This window comes from Giraffa tippelskirchi, chromosome 2, assembly GCF_054371585.1.
Source record: "Giraffa tippelskirchi isolate mGirTip1 chromosome 2, T2T-mGirTip1v1.2.pri, whole genome shotgun sequence".
Lineage (NCBI taxonomy): Eukaryota > Metazoa > Chordata > Mammalia > Artiodactyla > Giraffidae > Giraffa > Giraffa tippelskirchi.
This window is the reverse complement of record NC_137276.1, coordinates 214,532,691-214,559,928: the sequence shown is the minus strand read 5'-3', so window position 1 is coordinate 214,559,928 and position 27,238 is coordinate 214,532,691. Positions and strand designations below refer to the sequence as shown.

The 27,238-nt window shown below is 37.9% G+C and overlaps 1 pseudogene; it reads right to left on the bottom strand.

Annotated features, from left to right (window-relative positions):
• Window positions 1-432: 432 nt before the first annotated feature.
• Window positions 433-27,238, bottom strand: LOC145539641 (ribosomal protein S6 kinase beta-1-like; annotated as a pseudogene).

The following is a 27,238-nucleotide window of genomic DNA, read 5'->3' as shown; positions in this document are numbered from 1 at the left end:
TGACTCTTTATGACCCCATGGACTGTAGCCCACCAGGATCCTCTGTCCAAGGGATTATCAAGGCAAGAATATTGGAGTAGGTTGCCATTCCCTTCTCCAGTGGATACTCCCCACCACAGGATCAAATTCGGGTCTACTGCATTGCAGAGAGAAGAGTTTTGAAATACTATTTCACTTCAGTTCCTTTGCATTGCTGATTGCTTTTTAAAAATCCATGTTTACTTTTCCTGTCTGAAGTATTTTATGTAATGACATTGACTCTTCAAAGCTGTCTTCCTGTTTCACCTCGAAGGATACTCACATCTCCGCTCCCCAATTTTTAGCCCTAAATTCATTGAAAGCATTGCTCTGTCATAGATTCATATACAGGTGCTCTGGTTGTTTGAAAATCATGGGAAAAATTTTATTTTGTAATGTGTGGCAGTTTGGAGGTCATTTTGGAAGTGGTGCTTCCTCACTCATGGTCACATTCATCTGCTCTATTCTACTTGTTTCCATTGACTGTTCCACAAGTGGCTGAGGATTTGCTGTGCTAGATATAGCATCTCTTCCCCCCAAAACCTCCAGATATTTGATGGGGCTGATGGGTGTCCATGGGTTGCTAACAACCCATGCCAACAACATCTTCAAGGTGTCTGGATTTTTAATTCAGAGGAAAACTTTTCTTCCACGTTTTCAAGGACAGATGGAGCCACATATGCAAAACATGCCTCATTTCTAGGTGGTTAGCAATCTCACTGAACTCGGAGTCACCTGGGCTCTCCACAGGTAGGTATTTGGTGTGTAAACTTTGATTCACATCCTCTTCAGATTGCAACAGCAGTTTAGAGGCAGGGGGTGGGGTGGGGTGGGGTGGGGTGGTGGAGCTCCTCCTTACAGTCAGCAATTCTTGCCCATTTAATGCATATGAAGAATGGATTAGCTTGAACTTCTCTAGCATCTCTAAGACCAGCTCCAAGACAAGAAGCAGCATTTCTTTTCAGTGGCTTTTTAATCTGATCTCTGGCTTCTTGTGTGAGGTAAGGAGGCAAATTGAGTTTACACTTGAGGACATTTCTTTCTCTTCTCTCAAGTCAAGGAGGTGCTCCAGTCAGCATGTCCTATATTAATGCTCCCCAACTCCACCAATCCCCAGCTCTATTATGGCCACTTCTCATCAATATTTCCAGGGTCATCTATACTACTGTTCCACAAAATGTGTGTGTGACTCTTCCATCATGAATACATTTTTTGAACAGTCCAAATTCTTAGTTTCCATCATCTTGTGAATAAGTACGACTTTCTCTGGCTTCAGGTATCTGTAGATAGTCACTTTTTGATGTAATTGTCCAAAAGTCATGAGGATTTCTGCCAGTAAAGCAGGTTGTATGTTGCATAAATATTTCCTCTTTTTTCTAACTGCATAAATAATTCTCCTCTGCTGAAATACTCAAGGATGAAGGTGAATTCTCCACCAGTCAGAAAAGGTGAAAGTGAAGTCGGTCAGTCGTGTCCGACTCTCTATGACCCCATGGACTGTAGCCTACCAGGCTGCTCAGTCCATGGGATTTTCCAGGCAAGAGTACTGGAGTGGGTTGCCATTTCCTTCTCCAGGGGATCTTTCCAACCCTGGGATCGAACCTAGGTCTCTCGCATTGTGGGCAGACGCTTTACCGTCTAAGCCACCAGGGAAGCCCAGTCAGAAAAGCATAAATTAAATCCACAATAAACAGATACTTTACTTTCTCCAGAATATTGCATCCTGATTTTTGCATAAGCTGTATCTTTAGCACCTTTTTTTGTTTGTTTGTTTGTTTGTTTTGTTACTCTCATTGTCTTCTTAAGCACCTTCATGGCAAATATTTTCTGGGTTTTTGCTTCTGTTACTTTTCATACCTGAAAAACTTTTCATAGGTCCCTATACCAAGTACTAATGTAACTCAAAACATCCTGGCCAGAATTATTCTAGCCCTCTATCCACAGTAGTTTCTGAGATTTCAAGTTTCTCACAACACTCCATGCCAAGGGCATATGGTCCAACTACCCCATAGTTCATGCTTTCATTTAACTGGTCTCTCTCCTTTAGCTCATCTTCAGAGCCTATATCCTCTGCCTGGTCCAGGTTATTTCAGACACTTTTGACATGTCCTCAGTTTCCCTGTTTCAAACGTCTAGTGCTGGGTAGAAACCATCCCAGCTCCTTTATGACCTCGAGGGCTGAACCCTCCACCTCTGTAGCCATTACAAGCTATATGGCCTATCATCTATCTACCTATCTATATTTATACCATCTATCCCTGCCTAAGGGAAGGTAAAGTTAACACAGAGACTAATGAACAGACTAGGCAGTAAATGATCCCTACTTGAAGTGACTACATGACAACATACTTTCTGAATAGAAAAAAAAAACACAAACATAGCACTTTGCAATGGAATATTTTTGCTGTCAATGGGAAATAGGGTGGCTCAGATGGTAAAGAATCCAGCTGCAATGCAGGAGACCTGGGTTCAATCCCTGGGTTGGGAAGATCCCCTGGAGAAGGGAATGACAACCCACTCCAGTATTCTTGCCTGGAGAATTCCATGGACAGAGGAGCCTTGTGGGATATAGTCCATGAGGTTGCAAAGAGTAAGACACAACTGAGCAACCAACACTTTCACTTTCTTTATGGAAGATAGGAAGAAGGTGGAAAGACAGTCCACAAGCAGTCCTACAATCTGAACACTCCATCCTACCTGAAGCCTACGTCCTCTGTCCCAGTAATCCATGCTTCTCTAGATACTGTCAAGAATTTGCCAAACTGTTACTCAAATTAAAATAAAATGACTACAGATGAGACATTTTCAGAACGTGAATTTTGTCATTTACTTAAAAATCTCTAAAGTAAAGAATATGAGTGTGTCTAATTGCCCACCAGCAGCAAAAAATCATCACTGCCAATTTTAGAAATGCAAATATTTTTGGCAAAATTCCTGTTTGGATGCTTATTTCATATGAAAGTTGCAACTACTTAAAAAGTATTTATGCAAATGTAATAATATGCATCGGAGAAGGCAATGGCACCCCACTCCAGTACTCTTGCCTGGAAAATCCCATGGACGGAGAAGCCTGGTGGGCTGCAGTCCACGGGGTCGTGAAGAGTCAGACACGACTGAGCAACTTAACTTTCACTTTTCACTTTCAAGCATTGGAGAAGGAAATGGCAACCCACTCCAGTGTTCTTGCCTGGAGAATCCCAGTGATGGAGGAGCCTGGTAGGCTGCCATCTATGGGGTTGCACAGAGTCGGACACGACTGAAGCGACTTAGCAGCAGCAGTAGCAGCAGCAATAATATGCACCTTTATAATTCCTCTATTTCTTTATGCTCAGTTCAGTTCAGTCACTCAGTTGTGTCCAACTCATTGTGATACCATGGACTGCAGCATTCCAGGCTTCTTTGTCCATCACCAACTCCAAGAGCTTGCTCAAACTCTTGTCCATCGAGTTGGTGATGCCATCCAACCATCTCATCCTCTGTCGTCCACTTCTCCTCCTACCTTCAATCTTTCCCAGAATCAGGACCTTTTCCAATGAGTCAGTTCTTCACATCAGGTGTCCAAAGTATTGGAGTTTTAGCTTTGGCATCAGTCCTTCAAATGAATATTCAGGACTGATTTCCTTTAGGGTTGACTGGTTTAATCTCCTTGCAGTCCAAGGGACTCTCAAGAGTCTTCTTCAACACCACAGTTCAAAAGCATCAATTCTTTGGCCCTCAGCTTTCTTTATTGTCCAACTCTCACATCCATATGTGACTACCAGAAAAACCACAGCTTTGACTAGAGGGACCTTTGTTAGCAAAGCAATGTTTTTGCTTTTTAATATGCTGTCTGGTTTGGTCATAGCTTTTCTTCCAAGGAGCAAGCATCTTTTGATTTCATGGCTGCAGTCATCATCTGTAGTGATTTTGGAGCCCCCAAAAAATAAAGTCTCTCACTGCTTCCATTATTTCCCCATATATTTGCCATGAAGTGATGGGACCGGATGCCATGATCTTAGTTTTCTGAATGTTGAGTTTTAAGCCAACTTTTTCACTCTCCTCTTTCACTTTCATCAAGAGGCTCTTCAGTTCCTCTTCTATGTTTGTTTATGTAAGATTATTTAAAGGAGAGAAACAAGGTATGTGATATTTATGTGTGTGACCTGTTGAGATAGACACCACAGTTTTGAAATCTGGCCTGAAGCCTTATCAGCTGTGCCCCTGAGCTTATTTCCTCCCACAGGGCTGTAGTTTTCTCATCTGTAGAAAAGATTACTAATGATTCCTACTCCATAGGCTTGTCCACATTACACAGGTTACCATGTATCACGTATACAAAACAGTACTTTCACAACAGGATTACTCAGTATCTATAGTCTATAATACTAAGTCAAAAACAGATTTTTATATCTTGATATATATATATTACCAAATCATCTTTTACAAATGAGGCATGTTTTCATTGTTTGTTTCATCTGATGAAATATGAAAGACTAATTTTCCAACATTCTTAACATCTCTTATATACTCATTTTATCCTTTTTTGACATATGGTAGGAAGTACTACTGTGCTCAAATTTGAAATTCTTGATTATTAGTAACTTTCTTCTCACAATTTTTTCTTTATACTTTTTTTTTCTCTTTTGCTCTTTACCCATTTACGGGTAATCTATATGTGTTTTAAAAATCATTCAGTAAAAACTTTCTAAATTAGTAATCATACATAAACATTCATAAAAGACAAATATTTTGAAAGCATTTTCTTCTATAATTTTTTGTGATGCTTTATTTTTGTCATGAAGTTTGTACTATATACTTTTCATTTATGATCTCTTTTCCTTTGCACTACTGCTTTTATGCTTTGAAATAATCTGATCTCAAAATAAAACAACAAAAAAATTCTCATGTCTAGTTTATAGTTTCATTTTTTCACAATTAATTACTTTGATGTTCTGGAATGTACGCCACAATACAACATGAGACTGGGTTATACCTTGATTGTTTTCTAAATAGTTAACCTAGTATCACGAGTCCCCTGACATTTTATGTATTCATTATCATTTGTTTTTATCTTATCTTAACTGTACCATTAAATTGTCTATCACTTGTGTCAGTTCTAGAGGCAAAATAGATCTTTTTTTCATTTTTGAAGCTTTATACAATGTAAATTGAAAATTGTACGGGAGTAATTTTTCCCTCTTCTTTCTTTCCACCTACTTTCGTATTTCTTCCTTGCAACAAGATTGTGAGTATGTTTCCTAATCTTGTCCACTCTGATCTGATCTGAAGTCTTATGGAGGATTTCCTGAAAGGTATATCTTCCTGATTAAAAAGAAAGAAAAAAAAACTGACTAAGAGAAAGTAACCTTTTTATTTCCTGGGTTGGACCTGGTCATGTGAGTATGTGATGCCTGATCTATAGGACTGTTATTTTGTGAACAAGAGAATACTATGAAGATGATCTAGGTTGGTTGAGAAGCTGAGTTACATTCAATATAACTCTTGAACCAACTGCTCCAGACATTTTTTTTTTAATGTTTTTATTTTTTAATGAATGTTCTTTTTAAAATATATTTTTTTAATGCAGGTGGTTTTATTGAATTTGTTACAATATTGCTTCTGTATTATGTTTATTTTATTTTTTGGTCAGGAGGCATGTGGGATCTTAGCTCCCCAACCATGGATCAGACCTGCATGCGCTGAAATGGAAGGCAAAGTCTTAACTGCTGGACTGCCAGGGAAGTCCTCAGACATCTTTTGACACTGGATAATTAAAGTCAATAATAATAATATATCTTGTTTATAAAACATTCTAGCTGTTATATTTTCTCTAGAGATATCACTGAATTGATATGTCTTTATTAAATCAGCAATGAATTTGATTTTCTTTCCCTGATTCCTACCAAGTAGAAACCAAAGTCCTAAGGTCAATCCTCAGTTCTTCTGAATCTCTCCCCTATTTTTCTCTCAGCCTCATCTCTGGCTATTTATCAATGGAGCTACATATTCAGGTTCCCTTGCTTTTCCCAAGATGATAGTTCCATATCTTATTCAATCAATCCTGGCTAGAACATCTTTCCTACTCATGACCTTTTACTGAAATTTTTTCTTGTCTTCAAGCAGTCATGAATTCCAAGAATCATGAACATGCTTTCTCTTGTCACAACTGAAATATGATGCCTCTTTACTCTGAACACTAACAACAGTTGGCTGATAACATTGAAATGGCAATTTTCCACATGAGAATTAAAACCATTTACAGCCCCACAGCTTGTTTTATACACTAACATGAATTTAATATTCTATTGCCTGAAATTAACATGAATTGAATATTCCAGAAAAAATTTACCCATGGAAATGAAGTTATAGTAATTTTATTCATTGCTTTCTGTTCAGTTTAGTTCAGTCGCTCAGTCGTGTCCGACTCTTTGTGACCCCTTGAACTGCAGCATGCTAGGCCTCCCTGAGTCCACACAAACCCACGTCCATCGAGTCAGTGGTGCCATCTAGCCATCTCATCTTCCGTCGTCCCCTTCTCCTCCTGCCCTCAATCTTTCCCAGCATCAGGGTCTTTTCCAATGAGTCAGCTCTTTGAATCAAGTGGACAAAGTATTGGAGTTTCAGCTTCAACATAAGTCCTTCCAATGAACAACCAGGACTGATCTCCTTTAGGATGGACTAGTTGGATCTCCTTGTTGTCCAAGGGACTCTCAAGAGTCTTCTCCAACACCACAGTTCAAAAATATCAATTCTTCGACGCTCAGCTTTCTTCACAGTCCAACTCTGACACCCGTATAAGACCACTGGAAAAACCATAGCCTTGACTAGACGGACCTTTTTTGGCAAAGTAATGTCTCTACTTTTCAATATACTATCTAGGTTGGTCATAACTTTCCTTCCAAGGAGTAAGCGTCTTTTAATTTCATTACTGCAATCACCATCGGCAAAGATTTTGGAGCCCAGAAAAATAAAGTCAGCCACTGTTTCCACTGTTTCCCCATCTAGCTGCCATGAAGTGATGGGACCGAATGCCATGATCTTAGTTTTCTGACTGTTGAGCTTTAAGCCAACATTTTCACCCTCCTCTTTCACTTTCATCAAGAGGCTCTTTAGTTCTTCTTCACTTTCTGCCATAAGGGTAGTGTCATCTGTATATCTGAGGTCATTGATATTTTTCCCGGCAATCTTGATTCCAGTTTGTGCTTCCTCCAGCCCAGCATTTCTCATGATGTACTCTATATATAAGTTAAATAGCAGGGTGACAATATACAGCCTTGACATACTCCTTTTCCTATATGGAACCAGTCTGTTGTTCCATGTCTAGTTCTAACTGTTGTTTCCCAACCTGCATACATGTTTATCAAAGGCAGGTCAAGTGGTCTGGTATTCTCTTCTCTTTCAGAATTTTCCACAGTTTATTGTGATCCACACAGTCAAAGGCTTTGGCATAGTCAATAAAGCTGAAATAGATGCATTTCTGGTATTCTCTTGTTTTATCGATGATACATCGGATGTTGGCAATTTTATCTCTGATTCTTCTGCCTTTTCTAAAACCAGCTTGAACATCTGGAATTTCACGGTTCACGTATTGCTGAGGCCTGGCTTGGAGAATTTTAAGCATTACTTTACTAGTATGTGAGATGAGTGCAATTGTGCGGTAGTTTGAGCATTCTTTGGCATTGCCTTTCTTTGGGAGTGGAATGAAAACTGACCTTTTCCAGTCCTGTGGCCACTGCTGAGTTTTCCATATTTGCTGGCATATTGAGTGTAGCACTTTCACAGCATCATCTTTCAGGATTTGAAATAGCTCAACTGGAATTCCATCACCTCCACTAGCTTTGTTCATTGTGATGCTTCCTAAGGCCTACTTGACTTCACATTCCAGGATGTCTGGCTCTAGGTGAGTGATCACACCATCATGATTATCTGGGTCATGAAGATCTTTTTTGTACAATTCTTCTGTGTATTCTTGCCACCTCTTCTTTTTTTTTTTTTTTTTTTTTATAAATTTATTTATTTTAGTTGGGGACTAATTACTTTACAATATTGTAATAGTTTTTGCCATACATTGACATGAATTAGCCATGGGTTTACATGTGTTCCCCTTCCTGGACCCCCCACCCACCGCCCTCCCCATCCCATCCCTCTGGGTCATCCCATTGCCCCGGCCCTGAGCCCTTGTCTCATGCATCGAACATGGAATGGTGTTCTGTTCCACATATGATAATATACATGTTTCAATGCTCTTCTCCCAGAACGTCCCACCCTCACCTTCTCCCTCAGAGTCCATAAAATTGTTCTATGCATCTGTGTCTCTTATTCTGTCTCGCATATAGGGTTATCGTTACCATCTTTCAAATTCCATGTATATGCATTAGTATACTGTATTGTTGTTTTTCTTAATATCTTCTGCTTCTGTTAGGTCCCTACCATTTCTGTCCTTTATTGAGCCCATCTTTGCATGAAATGTTCCCTTGGTATCTCTAATTTTCTTGAAGAGATCTCTAGTCTTTCCATTCTATTGTTTTCCTCTATTTCTTTGCATTGATCGCTGAGGAAGGCTTTCTTGTCTCTCCTTGCTATTCTTTGGAACTCTGCATTCAAATGGGTGTATCTTTCCTTTTCTCCTTTGCTTTTCACTTCTCATATTTCTCAGCTATTTGTAAGGCCTCCTCAGACAGCCATTTTGCTTTTTTGCATTTCTTTTTCATGGGGATGGTCTTGATACCTGTCTCCTATACAATGTCAAAAACCTCTATCCATAGTTCATCAAGCATTCTGTCTATCATATCTAGTCCTTTAAATCTATTTCTCATTTCCACTGTATAGTCATAAGGGATTTGATTTAGATCATACCTGAATGTTCTAGTTGTTTTCTCCACTTTCTTCAATTTTAGTCTGAATTTGGCAATAAGGAGTTCATGATCTGAGCCACAGTCAGCTCCCGGTCTTGTTTTGCTGACTGTATAGAGCTTCTCCATCTTTGGCTGCAAAGAATATAATCAATCTGATTTCGGTATTGACTATCTGGTGATGTCCATGTGTAGAGTCTTCTCTTGTGTTGTTGGAAGAGGGTGTTTGCTATGACCAGTGTATTCTCTTGGCAAAACTCTATTAACCTTTGGCCTGCTTCATTCTGTACTCCAAGGCCAAATTTGTCTGTTACTCCAGGTGTTTCTTGACTTCCTACTTTTGCATTCCAGTCCCCTATAATAAAAAGGACATCTTTTTTGGGTGTTAGTTCTAAAAGGTTTTGTAGGTCTTCATAGAACTGTTCAACTTCAGCTTCTTCGGTGTTACTGGTTGAGCCATAGACTTGGATTACTGTGACATTGAATGATTTGCCTTGGAAACAAACAGAGATCATTCTGTCTTGTTTGAGATTGCATCCAACTTTTGCATTTCCAACTCTTGTCGACTATGATGGTTACTTCATTTCTTCTAAGGGATTCCTGCCCACAGTATTCATTGCTTTAGGAACTTACTAAATATCTGTTTATCTGAACATGGACTAGTCTGCTTATCCATAGCGTCTTCTCAGAATAATAATGTTCTATCTAACTGGACAAACAAATCTTTACTTTTGAAGATTCACTGAAAACCTTTCTCTCCCTGTGCCCACCAATCCTAAATTATTACGGAACAAATTTTTCCCAGTCCCAAACAGTGCTGGGGGAATGGAAGTGTTGGGAAACAGAATTAAAAACAAAGTCTCCCAACCCAGAAATTCTTTCCACAGAGGTAGTAGAGAAAAAGATCACGTTTATTACTAAGTAAACATTAATTAAACCAGAGTGTGATGTTCATTACAAGCAATTTGCTAAGATATTTCAAAGGCAAAAATAAATCTCACGCTTTTACACAAGCATGCAGATACGACCTATTACTTACAGGTTTTCAAGATAAGCGAAAACTAGTCCTCAAGTCAGAGAATTAACAGCACCATTTATCACACATAGTTCATTTTAGCTTTGACTTATTACTTGGGTCTCCATCTGTGTGAATTAATTAGCTTTATTCAAGAGACAAACAAACTTATCATATCTTTATGATAGGAAGTAGTTTAGCACCTCAGAGTGAAATGCCCACAGAAATAGGCTCCTATCTTCCCAAAGAGACTGGGAGTTAGGGGTGCTATCTCTCTTGATGATTACATTTCAAAGAAACAATCTTCAAGTTTTTGAGAAAGACATTCCTAGGCTATAAACCAGCAAAATGCCAATCTACTCTTCAAAAGGATTTATGTACATTTTAAAGATAGAAGAAGGTACTTAAAATTATAAATTTCGAAAGTGAATCCTCAAAGAAAAAGGAGAAAAATGAAATCTCCAAAACCTTCTGAATATATTGCCATTGATATCTCCTTTCTGAGACCCTAGGAAGACTCTGTCAATACAAGAGCTCCCCACTACTGAACTAATACACTTGACTTTGGTTTATCCATAGGTTATCATAGAGGTGACATTTTCGGAGACTTAGCAAATGACACCGTTTATCTTATAACGATGTTTGAATGTACTATATATCTTCTACCAGACTATAAGCTACTAGAGTGTAAAAAAAACTATGTAAATTTATGTTTTCTTGTTCTTTTCTATATGGCTAGCATAAGATCCTATATTCATTTGAATCTTCACTGAAACACCAAATTTTCTTTCATGGTCTCAACAGTATCTCATCCGTTTTATGATGTAAGTAGGACAAAATTAACTGGTTCTTCTCTGCAGATAATTTATATAATTTTCTCTTATTCTGAACATAATTTAATGTAAGAATAACATTTTCCCTTTAATGTAAACAGAAAAAAATGACTGAAACAACCAATTACAAAATGCCTATCATAAAAATTAGTATTATTTTATCATATTGGTGGTAGAATATAGGCAAATGACACTATTTAAGCAGACAGAAATTACTAGATTTCCTAATGGATTGTTACAGTTACTTCTTATTCATTAATATATCCCTTCCTATTCTGATCTTGCTGATTTTTGGCTGACTCTCCATTTGTTAAAAGAATATGCTTTTTAAAAAGCACTTCAGAGATGCATAAATGAGATACTTTCTGAAAATGACCTCCCCAAAGAGATTTGCTTTGAGAGAAATTTTAAGCCCTTTCATTTCTAATTAACCCCCTACTGGGGTATTGTACAGTTGCTCAATCATCATATAAGCCACAAATTTCTTTTCTTTAAACATTCCATAGACCAATGGCTCCTGCTGTGATTAGACAAAGGCAAGATGCCAATACAATGTTAGCCATGACCTTTTTTCCCTCTACCAGAGGCATCAGGCAGTAGCTACTTCAAGATTGTCAATGAAATAGCAACACTCAAAATGGTAATAAAAATGTTCTGTTATAATTACAGGGAAAAAAAAACTGATACTGCAATTTCTTATTTGATACTTTCATTTAACTTGCAGGGAGCCTGCTGAAAGTGCTGAAAAACATGTTAGGGAGTTTATTTGACCTTTCTCATGTACTGTAGCCTACCAGGCTGCTCAGTCCATGGAATTGTCCAGGCAAGAGTACTGGAATGGGTTGCCATTTCCTTCTCCAGGGGATCTTCCTAACCCAGGGATTGAACCCGAATCTCCTGCATTGCAGGCAAATGCTTTACCATCTGAGCCACCACGGAAGCCCTTTTATGTTGCAGCTATCAAATATCTGTCTAGGTGGACAATTAAAGTGGGCAAATAAAGAGCTTGCCTTCAATGAAAATATCATTCTCAAGTGGACTAAGACATTTACATAATTCTAAAAATACTTGGGAGAGTTAATTACATTTCTTTTCTATGTGCTAGACCTTCTTCTGACTCATGCCTGTTTTTGTAATTCTAGAGTTTAGCATTCTTTTCCTTTCAGCCATGGACACCTTTTCTCCAATTCAGATAACTACTGTCAGATAAATTAATTACACATGCTATTCTTCCCAGGTTTAAATAAATAAGAAGGAATTGACAAACATAATATTCTATTTCATAATATAGTTTTAAAGATTGTTGCTCAGTCATGTCAAACTCTTTGCAACTCCGTGGACTGCAGCACGCCAGGCTTCCCTGTCCTTCACCATCTCCTGGAGCTTGCTCAAACTCATGTCCATTGAATTGGAGATGCCATCCAACCATCTCTTCCTCTGTCATCCCTTTCTCCTTCTGCCTTCCATCCTTCCCAGCATCAGGGTCTTTTCTAATGAGTCAGCTCTTTGCATCAGATGGCCAAAATATTGGAGCTTCAGCAACAGTCATTCCAATGAATATTCAGGATTAAATTCCTTTAGGATTGACTGGTTTGATCTCCTTGCACTCCAAGGGAGTCTCAAGAGTCTTCTCCAACACCACAGTTCAAAAGCATCAATTCTTTGGTGCTCAGCAATCCCACTGCTTGGCATACACACAGAGGAAACCAGAATTGAAAGACAGGTGTACCACAATATTCATTGCAGCACTGTTTACAATAGCTAGGACATGAAAGTAACCTAGATGTTCATTGGCAGACGAATGGATAAGGAAGCTGTGATACATATACACAATGGAATATTACTCAGCTATAAAGAGGAACACATTTGAGTCAGTTCTAATGAGATGGATGAAACTGGAACCTATTATACAGAGTGAAGTAAATCAGAAAGAGAAATACCAATACAGTGTATTAATGCATATATATATATGGAATTTAGAAAGACAGTAATGATGATGCTACATGCAAGGCAGCAAATGAGACACAGATGTAAAGAACAGACTTTGGGCTATGTGAGAGAAGCCGAGGGTCAGATGACTTGAGAGAATAGCATTGAAACATATATATTACCATATGTAAAATAGATGACTAGTGAAAGTTCTATGCATGAAGCAGGGCACTCAAAGCCGGTTCTCTGGGACAACTCAGAGGGATGGGGTGGGGAGGGAGGTGGGAGGAGGGTTCAGGATGAGGGGAATCATGTGTACCCATGACTGATTCATGCTGATGTATGGCAAAAACCATCACAGTATTGTAAAGCAATTATCTTCCAATTAAAATAAATTAATTAATCTAAAAAAAAGACTTCCTTAAAAAAGGATAAATGCAGAAATTAAGATTAGAATATAAATATTGGAAAGGAACATACACTCTTTTTTGAGTGAGTTTTTAATGGGGCATCTAAGCTAGTCTGAGACTTCAGAAAAAGTTTCATAAGAAAAATGGCTTAAGTCTTGAGAAATGAAGATTTGATTGACGTTGGATAGACAAAGAGGGGGAAAGAAAGTGTTGCAGCACTTAGGAGCTCTGTGATGTCTGAAAAGTTTAAGGAGCCAAAATAAGATCAAAGGGACTGGGTACCTGGTATGGATTTCTTCTGGAGAGTGATCCAAGAACAAATTTAAAGGCACTCTGAGGTTATATGGAGCCTATAATATATCCTACAACCAAGGACAAACTTTAAAGGGCCTCAAAACAGTACTTGAAAAATCCTGAAGTATTTGACATATGTTTTAACAAGGCTATAATTTTAAAATTTACAAGCATCCAGACACTAAATAGAAACAATAATACTTGGAGTTCCATATACTTCCTTCTAGGAAAAAAAGGGACAGGAGTGAACAGATATTAGATGCAGAGAGGAATTCTGTTAGTCATACGTTTAGTTTTCTGGAAACATATTTGTTTTGAGCCAAGGGCAGGCATTTGTAGGAGGTCTCCCAAAAACTTTAATGCCACTTTGTTAGGCTACTATGAAATGTAAATCTTATAGTATGAAGTCAATTAAACCAATTAGGTTATACTTTCAACTTTCAATGTCTAGATAAATGTTCTAAAAATTACTTTTAATGCATAACTACATAAATACGAGATTTAATATTCAGACAGTATGAATCGATTTTCAAATGTGGCTTGCTAAGCCAATCTCAAGTTTACAGTGTACAAGAAAGAAAATATAAAAGGCTTGTTTTTCTGTAAAGTAACATCTTAGTCCAAGAAACTTATGCCATTCAGTTAGCATTAAATACAAAGTAAAACTCAATTGAATTAATAAATCACTGGATTATTGAATTGAACCACATTTTCAAATACTTTAATATCTGCTAAGGTTAACACACTACTTTATGCCAATAAATAAAATTCCTTTATTTGGAAGATGAGTCCAATCACCTAATGACATAGGGACTTCATAAGTTAAACAAAAACAAACACATCTCACTATTATAGAGCACCTGTCATCCATGAAATATTTTTTTTAATGAATTAAACTGAAAATCATCATTTTTTCAGAAAGGGGTCAAGAAAAATTGCTTCAATATTCATCTGTTATTCTGAAATAAACTCATGTTCCCCAAACGTTGACTCTGATGACATTAGGTTTAAAAGAAATGTCACTGAAGTCTGTAGCTGGGGAACCACAGGGCATTAGGTCACATAGTTCAAAGACAACTTCTCAGTAGCTGACAGTGGTATTCTCTTACAGAAAAAGATACTATTACTACTATTGTTATACAATTAAAATCCAGTTAAACAATAGAGATAACTGAAATGATGCTTTTTGCCATTTTATTACTCTTTTCTACATTTAGATTATTATTGTGACTAATTCCTAAGGGTGCAAATTCAGAGCCAATAAAAGCTTAAATGATTTTACATTAACAAATTAGGATTTAAATATGTTTCAACAAACCATAATAGGAAAATGAGAACCCTGAAAATAGACTTGCTTTTCTAGGTCTTATCTTGTGACAATTAGGAGCACTCTGAGAGGAAAACATTTTCAACATATACACAAACTATAGAGACAACAAAATATAGAAACATATGACCATAACACAGGCTGTCTGTATTAATCCACTATGCCATACATGAAGTCTCAGAGATGGTGCATCTGAACAATGTGCTCAGAGTTTTAGTCGATTTCTTATTATTCCTCATCATTTTGCTTTTTTTCTATAATCAGAATAATTTCCTTATTCTTTCTCCAACAAGTCCATTTTATTCCTGCTTCTATACCTTTGCAATTGCTCTGACCTTTGCTTCAGATATATTTTGTTTCATCCTCTAGTTATCCAGATGCCAAGTCTCCAAAATATGGCATAAATCCCACCTGTAAATACGAAGTTTTTCCTTATTTCTTTATTGCCATAGGAAACATTCATTTTTACTATAGTAAAATCAACTCTAGGGTTGGCAGAAGGTAGGCTACAGGTCAGCTTTGGGTTAACTGAGCTCTGCTGAGTTTGGCTGGATTTGACTGGACTCAGATTAGCTCTGTGCATCATCTAGTTCCAGAAAACACTGTGAAGGATTAACCAATATTTGGGTTATGTTGTTCTTAAGGAAGAGTTTGAAATAAATTACATACATATACCCAAAGATTTGGTTTGAACTATTGTCTTGTATGATGTGTCTACTCTCATCTTATTGGCTAAAACAAACCACTTCTACATGTCTTACATTGAAATAGGAAAGTATACTCCACTTTCTGGAAGATAGGACTGCATAGTACTCTTAGACAGGAGAGAACAGATAATTCAAACAGTAACAATAGTTACTCCAATCTGCACTCTTGATGGAATATAACTGGCTTTCCTCCTGCATGAAAAAGGCACTCAATACTTCCCCTAGGAATAAAGCAAGTGTCTTTAATTAAGGCATAAAATGCAAAGCCCCACATATTATGATCTCAATCAGATCCAGATGTAGTTTCTTTTGATTTAGAAACAGATGAGCAAATAATACAAGAATATTCTTCATTCACACCCAATATTTTATGGTGAAACAGGAGTACTCTAAGCAAATAAATATGCTCAGTCATACAGAGAAAAAGAAGAGACACTCGGAGTCCTTACTGAATGGTAATTAATCTCTATATCTCAGTAAAAATCACCATCACGGAATTTAGGGAATACTCCCTGATTAACCCTCAGTTTAATTCACTCTTGTGTTGGTTCAGTTCAGTTCAGTTCAGTCGCTCAGTCGTGTCCGACTCTTTGCAACCCCATGAGCTGCAGCACACCAGGCCTCCCTGTCCATCACCAACTCCCGGAGTCCACCCAAACTCATGTCCATTGAGTCGCTGATGCCATCCAACCACCTCATCATCTGTCGTCCCCTTCTCCTCCTGCCCTCAATCTTTCCCAGCATCAAGGTTTTTCCAATGAGTCAGCTCTTCACATGAGGTGGCCAAAGTGTTGGAGTTTCAGCTTCAACATCAGTCTTTCCAATGAACACCCAGGACTGATCTTTAGGATGGACTGGTTGGATCTCCTTGCAGTCCAAGGGACTCTCAAGAGTCTTCTCCAACACCACAGTTCAAAAGCATCAATTCTTCGGTGCTCAGCTTTCTTCACAGTCCAACTCTCACATCCATACGTGATCACTGGAAAAACCATAGCCTTGACTAGACGGACCTTTGTTGGCAAAGTAATGTCTCTGCTTTTAATATGCTGTCTAGGTTGGTCATAACTTTCCTTCCAAGGAATAAGCGTCTTTTAATTTCATGGCTGCAATCACCATTTGCAGTGATTTTGAGCTCCAGAAAAATAAAGTCAACCACTGTTTCCACTATTTCCCCATCAATCTGCCATGAAGTGATGGATAGGATGCCATGATCTTAGTTTTCTGAAGGTTGAGCTTTAAGTCAACTTTTTCAGTCTCCTTTTGTACCTTAATCAAGAGGCTCTTTAGTTCTTCACTTTTTGCCGTAGGGGGGTATCATCCGTATATCTGAGGTTATTGATATTTCTCCCGGCAATCTTGATTCCAGCTTGTGCTTCCTCCAGAACAGAGTTTCTCATGATGTACTCTGCATATAAGTAAAATAAGCAGGGTGACAATATACAGTCTTGATGTACTCCTTTCCTATTTGGAACCAGTCTGTTGTTCCATGTCCTTTCCTAACTGTTGCTTTCTGACCTGCATACAGGTTTCTCAAGAGGCAGGTCAGGTGGACCGGTATGCCCATCTTTTTCAGAATTTTCCACAGTTTATTATGATCCACACAGTCAAAGGCTTTGGTATAGTCAATAAAGTAGAAATAGATGTTTTTCTGGAACTCTCTTGCTTTTTTGATGATCCATCGGATGTTGGCAATTTGATCTCTGGTTCCTCTGCCTTTTCTAAAACCAGCTTGAACATCTGGAAGTTCACGGTTCACGTATTGCTGAAGACTGGCTTGGAGAATTTTGAGCATTACTTTACTAGCGTGTGAGATGAGGGCAATTGTGAGGTAGTTTGAGCATTCTTTGGCATTGCCTTTCTTTGGGATTGGAATGAAAACTGACCTTTCCAGTCCTGTGGCCACTGTTGAGTTTTCCATATTTGCTGGCGTATTGAGTGCAGCACTTTCACAGCATCATCTTTCAGGATTTGAAATAGCTCAACTGGAATTCCATCACCTCTACTAGCTTTGTTCATTATGATGCTTCCTAAGGCCTACTTGACTTCACATTCCAGGATGTCTGGCTCTAGGTGAGTGATCACACCATCGTGATTATCTGGGTTGTGAAGATCTTTTTTGTACAATTCTTCTGTGTATTCTTGCCACCTCTTCTTAATATCTTCTGCTTCTGTTAGGTCCCTACCGTTTCTGTCCTTTATTGAGCCCAACTTTGCATGAAATGTTCCCTTGGTATCTCTTATTTTCTTGAAGAGATCTCTAGTCTTTCCCATTCTATTGTTTTCCTCTATTTCTTTGCATTGATGGCTGAGGAAGGGTTTGTTATCTCTCCTTACTATTCTTTGGAACTCTGCATTCAAATTGGTATATCTTTCCTTTTCTCCCTTGCTTTTCGCTTCCTGTCTTTTCACAGCTATTTGTAAGGCCTCCTCAGATAGACATTTTGCTTTTTTGCATTTCTTTTTCTTGGGGATGGTCTTGATTCTTGTCTCCTGTACAATGTCACAAACCTACATCCATAGTTCATCAGGCACTCTGTCTATCAGATCTAGTCCCTTAACTCTATTTCTCACTTCCACTGTATAGTCATAAGGGATTTGATTTAGGTCATACCTGAATGGTCTTGTGGCTTCCTCCACTTTCTTCAATTTAAGTCTGAATTTGGCAATAAAGACATTCATGATCTGAGCCACAGTCAGCTCCCAGTCTTGTTTTTGTTGACTGTATAGAGCTTCTCCATCTTTGGCTGCAAAGAATATAATCAATCTGATTTCGGTGTCAACCATCTGGTGATGTCCACATGTAGAGTCTTCTCCTGTTTTGTTGGAAGAGGGTGTCGATCAGTGCATTCTCTTGGCAGAACTCTATTAGCCTTTGCCCTGCTTCATTCTGTACTCCAAGGCCAAAATTGCCTGTTTCTCCAGGTGTTTCTTGACTTCCTACTTTTGCATTCCAGTCCCCTATAATGAAAAGGACATCTTTTTTGGATGTTAATTCTTCATAGAACTGTTCAACTTCTGCTTCTTCGGTATTACTGGTTGGGGCATAGACTTGAATTACCATGATATTGAATGGTTTACCTTGGAAACTAACAGAGATCATTCTGTCGTGTTTGAGATTGCATACAAGTACTGCATTTCGGACTCTTTTTGTTGACTATGATGGCTATTCCATTTCTTCTAAAGGATTCCTGCCCACAGTAGCAGATATAATGGTCATCTGAGTTAAATCCACCCATTCCAGTCCATCTTAGTTATATGATTCCTAGAATGTTGATGTTCACTTTGTCATCTACTGTTTGACCACTTCCAATTTTCCTTGATTCATGGACCCAACATTCCATGTTCCTATGCAATATTGCTCTTTACAGCATCGAATGTTGCTTCTCTCGCCTGTCCCATTAACAACTGGGTGTTGTTCTTGCTTTGGCTCCATCCCATCAGTGACCTGTGTTGATTACTGCTCACCTATCCTTGCTTCACATGCCTTCCTGAAGTCTCTACTTTTTTTCTGTCACCCTCCTTGGTCACCTTGGAAAGGCGCCTGGGAGAATTTGAGCATGGTGGAAGCTGAGTAACTTTCTGTATCTGCCATTAGACAATTAAGAAGCTAAGGATTGTTTTGCATTTTAGTCTTTTTTTAAACCAAGCTGGTGGCACTTTTGGAGGCACAATTTTCAGACACTTGACTTTTCACTATGAGATTTCAGTCAGCTCTTGTTCCAGTAGTCACACCCACAATTCTTTTTGAGACCTATCTCTTGTCTAGACTTATTGGTAGCTATTTTGACCTCAACAGTCCTTTGGGGGAACCACAATTTTTGTCTCTTTTCTCTGCTCACAAGTCAGTGAGACGTCTTAGCAACACCTTTTAGCAAACAGCTTGATGATCACCTCCCCCCACCTTGTGCCTTGATTTCATGTTTCCCTGAAAAATTTGTCTTCATTGGCTTTTGTGACACAGGCTTTTACTCAAGTTTATGTTTGACGACTGCAATTGAGTCCATGTTTCAAACCTGAAAGTCCTGAATTTTGAGAATTCTTTGTCTGTTTCATCTCTTGCTGCCAATAGCCTAATTTTTTCTTAGACTCACCTCTTTTCTGTGGTACCATGCAAAACACAGCTAATAACCAGTTTGCTTGTGTGCTCGGTCGCTCACTTGTGCCTAGCTCTTTGCAACCCTATGGACTGTAGCCCACCAGGTTCCTCTGTCCATAGTATTTTCCAGGCAATAATACTGAGATAGGTTGCCATTTCATCCTCCAAGGGATCTTCCTGACCCAGGGTTCCAACTCACATCTCCTGAACTAGCAGGCTGATTCTTTACCACTGACCCACCTGAGAAGCCCAATAACCAGTGTGAGTGAGTGAGTGATAGTCGCTCAGTCGTGTCTGAATCTTTGCAACCCCATGGACTATAGCCTGCTGGGCTCCTCTGTCCATGGAATTCTCCAGGCAAGAATATTGGAGTGGGTTACCATTTCCTTCTCCAAATAATCAGTGTAGGGGACACAAATTCATTTTATGCATTACCTAATTTTAAAATAGTTTATAGATTTAGTAAAATTTCAGCAGAAATAACTTTGGATTGTTATTTATCTAAGTTTTATTAATGATGTCCACACTACCTGACACTGGGCCCAGAATCAGTTGCACCCTATTTTAATTTTATATATACTATAGCAGCACTCCGACTCTAGTAATAATTACTCTATAAGTCCTGGAAAAACAACAGGGTCAAAATATCAGAACTTTACAACACTCATGTCTTGCTCATATTACAGTAAGGACAAGAAGTTGGCAGCTGTTCTGCTCTGCTCCCCATGTATTCTAGCTTGGGACTGAATGAAGCGGTCTCTATCTGGGACTTGGTATTCTTTCCTGGAATAGAAAGTGAAAGTGAAGTCACTCAATCGTGTCCAACTCTTTGTGACCCCATGGACTGCAGCCCACCAGGCTCCTACATCTATGGGATTTTTCCAGGCAAGAATACTGGAGTGGGTTGCCATTTCCTTCTCCAGGAGATCTTCCTGACTCGGGGATTGAACCCAGGTCTCCTGTATTGTAGGCAGACGCTTTACCATTTGAGCTAACAGGAAAGTTCCTGGAATAAATAGTACCCAAATAAGAGAGAGACTGAGCCAGACCATGGAGTAATACTTAAGCTTTGATTTTTGACATAATAAATATCACATTTAGTCACATTCCACTGGTCAAACCATATTTCATAGTTAAGTTCAAAAAAAATGTGAGGCAAAATTTCTATCAATAGAACTCCTGAGTTACTCCTGATAATGAATAGGGATCTATGAAGCAGTTATGAAGGGCAATGAATAGTTGGATAACAATCTATTTTATTACTGATCCCTTTAATATTATTTCTTTTACTCTTTGGAATTTTAGATTCTATTTAATATAAATCTTGTTTCAAGCTAGTAAATGTTAGTTTCCTAATAGACTATAACCAATTTGATGCAAATTATTTGTCTCCCTTAACTTTTAGTATATTTTTGAGGATACAATATTTATTCATTGACCAGGAAACATATCAGCCCATCCATGCTTGTAGATGAGTTTAATCCTCATTTAGGATTTCTACTTATATGTGGGGTAGGCAACTATTTCTCAAATATTTTGATTCCTACTTTACTTGTATACTTATCAGTTCTATAGAGATAGAGGTGAAATAAAAGCTAACTCATCCTTTTTATAAGTCTTACATGTACAGTTTATTTCTTTAATTTATTTTTAACTGGAGGATAATTGCTTTACAATGCTGTGTTAGCTTCTGCTATACAACAAAATGAATCAGCTGTGTGTGTGTATGTATATATGTATATTATTCATATATATACATTCATATATACATATATATATATATATATATCCTTTCCCTCCTAAGCCTCCCTCTCACCTCCCCCACCCTACCCCTCTAGGTCATCACAGAGCATCAATCAGCTTCTTGTGCAATACAGCAGCTTCCTACTAGCTATCTATTTTACACATGGTAATGTATATATGTCAATACTACTCTCTCAATAAATTACAACTAAAAATCGTCTATTTTTATTTTAGGGAATACAAACTATATTCAATAAATTACTTGAAAAATGTAATTAGCAAGGAAAATTCTGTGAGACATTCTCAAATGTCTGTGAGAATTCATGGAAAGAAAACATAAAATATTTCCTGTATCCACACCCCCCAATTTTACCCTCAATATCAACTGTATGCATTTCTATTACAAGAGAATATTAGTTTGGGATTAAAGAAATATTTTGAGCTGTAGAAAAGTCAATTAGAGAGATTATGAGTCAAAGCTTCTCTGAACAGTTCTGTTGCTCTTAATAATGTTCTAGAACTCCTGAAGTTTTCAGGGTTTGGGGAGTTTGGTAGATTTTTTCAAAGACAGATTGCATTCCAACTTATATGTATGTGAATTTGTCACACGCAATATAATATTATTAGTAAACATTTCCATATTGATTCAAATAAATTATTATTTACATAATTTTGTGCAGCAAATATTTTGATCATATATAGATAAAATGAGTACCCTTAATACTTAAATTATCTAGAAAAAGAGCTTTATAACACAAAATATAAATGAAAGACAATTTGTTTAATATGGAACTGAAGTATTACAAAATGTAGGACCCGGGAGATTTGGCCTAAAGTTACCTCCCTACACAACAAGATAAAATTTACTTGAGGAATTTATTTCTAAGGTGTATTTTAAAAAATGAGTAAAAGTTCAGTAGCAAGAACAGAGTAGGTATTCTAAGGATTAGGAAATTTCATAACATAAAGAAAAATAAGTCTAAATATCATAATGGATTCTGCAAACTAGAGCCAATTTGAATTACTAGAAAATAAAGAATAAACTGAGATATAAAATAAATAAGTTTGGAAAGCAAGGGAAAACAAAGATCATGATGGGCTTGGCGTACCATGGTTTGGAACTTAAGATCAACCATGTGAAAAGCAGTGTTAAATACATATACTTTCTATTTTTCAAAATGTGGATGTTTAGAGCAATGATGTATGATGATATAGTTTTAGGTATAGCCTAATTATTGATAGATTTTTTTGTTGTTAAGCCAATGGGAATAAAAATATTAGTGTAATCTTTATTAAAAAATCTGAGTATGCAAGAATTTAAGGAATTTTAAGTCAGTAATCAGTCATATGATCAATGGTCAATCATTGCCAAAGAACCCCAAACTTGACTACATTGGTTTAAAAATTTTCCAAATAATTCTTGAATTTATAAACTTGTCCTCCAAACCTTAAGGATATCATCAGTTTTGAAGTAAAACTTTTCTCTTAGTTTCATCAGCTGTATTTGAATCTGAAGAACACATAAAGGAGAGAAACTTTATAAGTCACATATGTCCCAAGGAGTTTTTCTCATCTAAATCAGTCAATCACTTTGAAATTGTGACATTATTATCAGCAAATTGCTCAGCAATGCTTGAAACCATTATTTCACTGAGTTGAAGGCATTTTAGCCATGGAGAATTAGTACCTAATCTGAACCTGCCTATAGTACCATCAAGTCTAGCGTGGAGGCTAGCCAATCTCTTAAACAGCTCAGCAAAGTAGTTTTGCTCTGCAGTTCCAAGTTCATTGGGTTCAGATCTCTTGTCTCAGAAGAAACAAATTGTAATCATGTCAACCATAGTATAAGAGTGTAATTTATTAACTAACAAATTCATCTGACATGCCACCTTAATAACATCTTCCACACCTATATTAAAATAAATTTTCATAAGCATCTTTAAATCTTCCCTAAGATGATTTTTAAGAGCATTGGTGTCACAGTATCTCTCCCTTTTAAAATTTCTTCACATCTAGCAGAGAATTTCATTAACAAACATAGAACCCAGACTTACATAATGCAGAATACAGTAGAAGCTGGTACACAGACCCTTTTTTTATTTTTCTTTTTTTCACTCTCTGAGCTATTTATGAATCAGTTCAGTCACTAGGTCATGTCTGACTCTTTGCGACCCCATGAACTGCAGCATGGCAGGCATCCCTGTCCATCACCAACTCCCGGAGTCCACCCAAACCCATGTCCATCGAGTCAGTGATGCCATCCAACCATCTCATCCTCTGTCGTCCCCTTCTCCTCCTGCCCCCAATCCTACCCAGCAGTATGGTCTTTTCCAATGAGTCAACTCTTTGCATAAGGTGGCCAAAGTATTGGAGTTTCAGCTTCAACATCAGCCCTTCCAATGAACACCCAGGACTGATCTCATTTACGATGGACTGGTTGGATCTCCTTGCAGTCCAAGGGACTCTCAAGAGTCTTCTCCAACACCACAGTTCAAAAGCATCAATTCTTGGCACTCAGCTTTCTTCACCATCCAACTCTCACATCCATACGTGACCACTGGAAAAACCATAGCCTTGACTAGACAGACCTTTGTTGGGAAAGTAATGTCTCTGCTTTTTAATATGCTATCTAGGTTGGCCATAACCTTCCTTCCAAGAAGTAAGCGTCTTTTAATTTCATGGCTGCAATCACCATCAGCAGTGATTTTGGAGCCCAGAAAAATAAAGTCTGACACAGTTTCCACTGTTTCCCCATCTATTTCCCATGAAGTGATGGGACCAGATGCCATGATCTTAGTTTTCTGAACGTTGAGCTTTAAGCCAACTTTTTCACTCTCCTCTTTCACTTTCATCAAGAGACTCTTTAGTTCTTCTTCACTTTCTACCATAAGGGTGGTGTCATCTGCATATCTGAGGTTATTGATATTTCTCCTGGTAATCTTGATTCCAGCTTGTGTTTCTTCCAGCCCAGCGTTTCTCATGATGTACTCTGCATATAAGTTAAATAAGCAGGGTGACAATATACCGCCTTGACGGACTCCTTTTCCTATTTGGAACCAGTCTGTTGTTCCATGTTCAGTTCTAACTGTTGCTTCCTGACCTGCATACAGGTTTCTGAAGAGACAGGTCAGATGGTCTGGTATTCCCATCTCTTTCAGAATTTTCTACAGTTTATTGTAATCCACACAGTCAGAGGCTTTAGCATAGTCAATAAAGCAGAAATAGATGTTTTTCTGGAACTCTCTTGCTTTTTCGATGATCCAGCGGATATTGGCAATTTGATCTCTGGTTCCTCTGCCTTTTCTAAAACCAGCTTGAACATCTGGAAGTTCACGGTTCACGTATTGCTGAAGACTGGCTTGGAGAATTTTGAGCATTACTTTACTAGCATGTGAGATGAGTGCAATTGTGCGGTAGTTTGAGCATTCTTTGGCATTGCCTTTCTTTGGATTGGAATGAAAACTGGCCTTTTCTAGTCCTGTGGCCACTGCTGAGTTTTCCAGATTTGCTGGCATATTGAGTGTAGCACTTTCACAGCATCACCTTTGAGGATTTGAAATAGCTCAACTGGAATTCCATCACCTCCACTAGCTTTGTTCGTAGTGATGCTTTCTAAGGCCCACTTGACTTCACATTCCAGGATGTCTGGCTCTAGGTGAGTGATCACACCATCGTGATTATCTGGGTCATGAAGATCTTTATTGTACAGTTCTTCTGTGTATTCTTGCCCCCTCTTCTTAATATCTTCTGCTTCTGTTAGGTCGAATGGAGGCCCCAAATTACATATTATTTATTTAAATGTGGTCAAGACCTACCTCACTGGAAAAACTAGTTCATCAGGCAAAACACATGTCTTAAAAATAGGAAATAAGACCATAGAGATAACACAGATTAAATTTCTCTAAGGAATGCTGTTAGATAATCTCATCTTGGTCTTGGAAGCACAAGAGAGGTTGCCCAGTGATCTCTTATTGCTAACCAAAACCTCACTCTGGCTTGATTTTCAGAAAATCAAAATAGAAAGTAAGCAGAAAGTGAATTGAAAGTAAGTTCTTATAAAGCCAGGATGATTGTTATTCAGTGTTTTGTTCTTTTGCTATTAGTTTTAGAAATACTTCCTTGAGGTTCATTTCTGTACATGAATAAAACATATCCCTTTTATATTATTTATAGAGGAAGCTTTAAACCTTTAATTTTAAGATAACACACCACTTCTTTTTCAAGTCTACCACAAAATGTTGAGTTTTTTTTTTTATAAATTCTTTAATTCAAAACATTTTATCTTTAAAGACATTTATAATTGGTCATATGAAATGTACAGTAGATATGCTTATTGTATAAACATCTACTAATTCAAATTTAGAGAAAGCATTCTGGTGATATAATTGATAGGGAGTTCATTAGAAATAAAGATGGGAACAATGATGCTTTTAAATTACAGAAATCTAACAAACACTTTTGTGATAAATTAAGTGATTTAAAAACTTTATTTCCTCAAGTTACCATTTACTGGGTCAGAAACCAAAGTATCACTATCTTCTTTTAATAGATTTTCATCCTAATACCTTAGTTGAATAGATCTATTTTTTAAAATAATTACCTACTTAACAATTCAGCTATATAAAACACAAAAACCTCATCACTATAACAAAACTTTAGCAATGGAATCATATGCAAAATTCCAGCAATGTCTCTAGTCCAAAATCTAATTATGTACATATCCATCATTTATTTCCCAGAAGTGAATGTCAAGCTAATTATGACTTTTGTTATGTTCTTCATCTGTATATTAGTAGGAAAGAAAATAAACTGGGATTTCTAAGGGGGCTTCCCTGGTGGCTCTGTGGTAAAGAACCTGCCTGCCATTACAGGAGCTGTGGGTTCCATCCTTGGGTGGGGAGGATCCCGTGGATAAGGAAATAGCAACCCTCTCCAGTATTCTTGCCTGGGAAATTCCGTGGGCAGAGGAGTCTGGGGGCTACAGTGAATGGGGTCTCAAAATAGTCAGACATGGATTAGCAACTAAATAACAACAGATTTCTGAGTAAATTGAAAGGCTACTCTACATGGGGCACTAATTGTAATCCAAGATTTTATTATCTGAATGTGTTTCTGCTGTATTGCAAATCTTTTAAACAATGGTCAGTACTACCCTACTACTCCACACACTTGTGACTTCTTCCATACTCACGACGTTGAAAATTATATAGATTAGATGGAGCCAATATGTTCTTTGTGTTCTGGGCAAGTCTCTTCTCTTTCTCCACAGTCACCACTGCAATAAGCCTTGGAGAGCATGGACACAAATTTCATTTTGCACTTTGACCATCAGGAATCATCAGATTCCCAGAAAGGCTAGGTTATGCTTCATTCTCTGGAAACACATCACAATATAGTTCTGTACATTGCTTGAAGTGAAGTGTTAATCTCTCAGCTGTGTCCAACTCTTTTAGTTCAGTTCAGTCCCTCAGTCATGTCCAACTCTGAGACCCCATGAACTGCAGCACACCAGGCTTCCTGTCCATCACCAGCTACTGGAGCTTGTTCAAACTCATGTCCATCGAGTCAGTGATGCTGTCCAACCACCTCATCCTCTGTCGTCCCTTCTCCTCCTGCCTTCAAACTTTGTGACCCTATGGACTACAGTTCAAATTAAACAATTAAAAAAAATTATCCTCTCCTCATTTCCTTACTTCTTTCCTGCAAATGGTACATGGCTTTCACCTGAAATGCCTTTTTATGTGCAGCTCTCAGTAAACCAAACCTGAAAAGTGACAGTGTTAGTTGCTCAGTAGAGTCCTACTCTTTGCAACGCCATGGACGGTAGCCAGCCAGGATCCTCTGTCCATGGAATTCTCCAGGCAAGAATACTGGAGTAGGTATCAAACCTGAAGTTGGACAATACCTGTCTTATTCCTCATTTCCTCAGGCTGAACCTACCCCCTCTCCCTCATTTCTGCTTTGAAACACATTTCATCTGATTTTACTACCTGTTCTTCATTCTTTTCCTGCTTATTTACTGATTCTCTGATCAT